Source organism: Coregonus lavaretus (assembly GCF_964263955.1).
Source record: "Coregonus lavaretus genome assembly, chromosome: 10".
Lineage (NCBI taxonomy): Eukaryota > Metazoa > Chordata > Actinopteri > Salmoniformes > Salmonidae > Coregonus > Coregonus lavaretus.
Window position 1 is genome coordinate 8,668,012 of NC_139997.1, and position 4,536 is coordinate 8,672,547.

Here is a 4,536-nt window from a genome sequence, read left to right on the forward strand (position 1 = left end):
AGCCTTAAGATGCTTTTGGGAAACGGGGCCCAAGTCAATTAATTACAAATACTTATTTACAATGATGGCCTATGTAGTGCACTACTCTAGACCAGTGCCCATAGAGACTAGGGCAAGGGTCCTCAACACTTACCCTACGAGGCCCGGAGCATGCTGGTTTTCTGTTCCACTTGATAATTCATTGCACCCACCAGTCCCTGATTAGAGGGGAACAAAATAAATGCAGTGGAACTGGCTTCGAGGTCCAGAGTTGAGTTTGAGGGGACTAAGGAATGGGGTGCCATTTCAGACATACCTATAGCTTATCCTACGAGGTCCGGAGTCTACTGGTTTTCTGTTCTGATAATTAATTGCACCCACCTGGTGTCCCAGGTCTAAATCAGTCCCTGATTAGAGGGGAACAATGAACAAAAGCAGTGGAATTTGCTTCGACGTCCAGAGTTGAATTTGAGGGGCATAGAGGATGACAAAACCAGTCACACAGACCTTGAGTACGTTCTCGTAGGGGACGCTCTTCTCCGTGGTAGGCTCTGAGGTGGAGAAGGTGGGACGTGGTGGCAGAGCGGCACAGGGGGGAGAGGGCCGGATGGCAGATAGCTACCCTCCGCACTGCTGTCCCCAGGAACGCCATGGCCCCTGCACACAGAGAAAGACAGAGACACAGATCAGTTTGATTAACACTATAGGGCCAAACCCAGCCAAGCCAAGCTGAGCCGAGCTGTACTGTACTGGGCTGGCCTGGCTATGCAGCTACAGTGTCAATGTATTCAAAACAAAAGCACATCACTGAACGTCGTTGTAGACTGAGGAAAACTTGAATAGGGAGATGAATAGGACCCACACAAACTATTGCAGAGATTGTGAAACAGTAGTGTATGGGTTCCATACTAGTCATCCCTGCAAGCAGAGACACAACACAGATGCCTGGTTCACACTGCCATATTGGTATATTATTATTTTTGACGCTATGTCTTATCGTTTTGACAATATCACAATATTATTTTTGCGCTAGTTGGTTGTACCTGCAGCCAGTTTGTTTTCAGCACTTTTACTTTCATGACTGATCAAAACTTTTTTTTTCATGGCTCTCTCGTACCTCTGCAGCAATCATATGGTGAGCAATATGTTTAGAACATCGAATCGCAATAAAATCACAGTATCAAATCGCAATACGTCACCAGTATTGTGATAGTCCCTGACTGTACCCAGCCCTGTATTGTGATGGTCCCTGACTGTACCCAGCCCTGTATTGTGATGGTCCCTGACTGTACCCAGCCCTGTATTGTGATGGTCCCTGACTGTACCCAGCCCTGTATTGTGATGGACCCTGACTGTACCCAGCCCTAAACTGTACTCAGTGGGCATACGACGTGATAAAGATGTATTTTTCTGGTTGAAATCTGGTTGGGACATCTTATAACCAGAGCACAACCAGATTTAGACTTATTTTTCATGACGTCTTTTCGATGTCATGAAAATAGCATCTTATTTTGGTTGATATCTGTTTTTTGGTTGAAATCTGATTGAACACTAAACATGTGCATAGTGTTTGTGGGCCATGCACCCATTCGATATAAGACACTAGAACCATTACAATTATACACATTTCTTTTTCAGCAGGGTTTGCATGATTCAGCTTAGCACAGTTGGCAAACAACAGCTGGCAGAGCACACAAAAGCGGGCTCCGGCTAACGGTCCTGGGCCAAGTCCACTTCAGCTTATCCGGTCCAATTAACTTTTTCAGGAGGTTTTTACTCGGCAGGTGATGAAATACCCATTTAAAAAAACTAAGAAATGTGATATACACTGAGTGTACAAAACATTAAGAACACCTGTTCTTTCCATGACATAGACTGACCAGGCAGGAGGTCAAGTTGTGTACGTTGTTCGCAGGAGGTTCCTTGATTTGTGAAGCGTGTAAGAGTTGATCCAGAGTTTGGAGAAATGGCGGCGAGTAGTGTGGACGAAATGGAGGAAATGCAGAAAAAGTTAGTGAAGCAACAGCTGTGCTGGAATTCAAACAATATGGGTGTCAGTTCTGATGGTATGGATGAGGGTCAAGGACCAGAATGGTCGGTAGTGGAAAGACACAGGAAGAAGAGAGATCATGATACAGAAAGCAGTGGAACGTCTAGTAAAGAAAGCATAAAGAGGGCCAAGGTAGGAAGCAAGAGTAGTGATGTGTTGGAGTGGAAAGTGGTGATAGTATTTGATGAGATCACAGGGCCTCACTTACACCCTATCTGACTAACTAATGCCGTAGAGAAAGTGGTAGGTGAAGTGAAATTAGCTTGTTTCATTGGAAATGGTAGATTGTTAATATTGTGTGGTAGCCAGGCTCAGCAAGAGAAGATTCTGAAAATGGAAAAGCTTAATGGGAAGAAGATTAAAAGCCATGTCCCTGGTGCTTATGCTAGATTGAGGGGGTCATCACTGGGGTCCCAATATCTAAGTCCACAGATGATATTAAAGAAAATGTGAAGGGAGGCAGAGTGATTGAGGCCAAAAGGTTGATCAGTAGGAAAGAGGGTCAAAGAAGTGAAAGCTTATCAGTGATGCTGAGGTTTGAGAAAGTCTTGCCGGGAAAAGTACAGATAGGATTCCTTAGTTTCAATGTTAGAGAATTTGTCCCATATGCACTGCTGTGTTTTAAATGCCAAAGAATGGGACATGTAGCTGCTCAGTGTAAAGGAAAGAAAAGATGTGCCAAGTGTGGACGGGCACATGATTACGGTGAATGTGGAAGCAATGTGAAGGTGCTGTAAGTGCTGTAATTGTGGGGGAGAACACAGTGCAGCATTTGGTGGATGCCAGGTACAGAGAGAGGCTAGAGAGGCTCAGAGATACAGAATCAGTCAGGATGTATCATATGCAGAGGCGGTAAAACAGATTGGTGGAACTACAGTGCGGACTGATGGAGCTTACATGGATGTACCTGTAGTAAGTGGACCTACTGTCGGGGCTGGTGCTTCCGATGGTCCTGGCATGGTTTCAAGGCCTGTTCAGAAATCTTGTGCTCATGAATGTGCGGTGTCAAAGGACACTTTGATAATGAGCTTTTATTGGTAAGGTTTTCAATACAACTTGGGTTGTGGAAAGCAGAAATGCTAGGTTGAAAGTTATTGTGGAGACAGCAAAATAGATTTTGGGGGTAACAGATGTTACTGTTGAAATGGTTGTTGACATGCTGAACAATCCTAATGGTGGAGTGTTTCAGCATGATATAGATCAAGTTTAATGGGGTTGGGGAGGGGTTTTCGGGGGAGGGGGCACGGTGTGGTAGAAGTTAGGGATTTATTTGGTTTAGAATTTTATTTTCATGGGAGTACAGAATTGGGCAGATCATGACTGATAGTACATTCCATCACAGTAGGTGGCGGCATGCACTTTAAATGTTTGTTTGCAGACCGCCATGACATCATAGAAGAAGAAGAAGAAGAAGAAGAAGAAGAACGGGGTATGGTAGTAGGAGTCAGACGCACCGGTTTGTGTAAAGAACTGTAATGCTGTTGGATTTTTCACGCTCAACAGTTTCCCGTGTGTATCAAGTATGGTCCACCACCCAAAGGACATCCAGCCAACTTGACACAACTGTGGGAAGGAAGCATTGGAGTCAACATGGGCTATCATCCCTGTTCAATGCTTTGGACACCTAGTAGAGTCCATGCCCCCAACAAATTGAGGCTGTTACGAGGGCAAAAGGGGGGGTGCAACTCAATATTAGGAAGGTGTTCCTAATGTTTGGTATACTCAGTGTATTTCACCTCCAAGTCATCATATTTGCTAGGTCATTAAAAGCTACAATTTGTGACAGTCTCTGCGGTCTTATAGCCAGATGGTCCCTAATTAAGAGAATATCCATTGCTATAATGCTTTTGCTTTTACTACAGGCTATGGCAGTGTTTTTTGTAGTTGCAGTCCACCCAATTGAAAAGTGCACATTCACTTCAATAACATTTGTTCTAGGCTGCCAGCATGTAAGATGAACATGCACAATAATACAGGATACCCTTACAAAAATTGCCTGCCATTAAAATGCAGTAAAACTGGTTGTTTAATTACTGAAATCTGGTAGTTTGCTGTGTGTGTTAGCTTCTAATGGTAACCCTTTGTCTGTGTTAGCTAATTGCACAGTTTATTGTGCTGCAAATGTTCTTCTGTTCCACTGAATGCAATTTTGATGTTCTATGACTAACTAAATTTGTTTTCAGAAGTTAACAAATAACACGTAGGCCTATGTCTTTTATTTCAATAGGCTATTCTCCTACAATCCACCAGGATTTACAAATCCCTATTTTTATCGCATTTATTTTCATCAGTAATTATTAACAAATTATTGCACCTGAATTTGACCCTGAAAATATGACTATATTTTCCATTAAAGCTTTCAAACAATTAACATAATGCTTGCAGTAATGTTCTCTCTCTCTCCGTGTGTGTGTGTGTGTGTGTGTGTGTGTGTGTGTGTGTGTGAGTGAGAGAGAGAGAGAGATGGTAGATGAATACATGCACATATAGGAAACATTGTCTGTGTG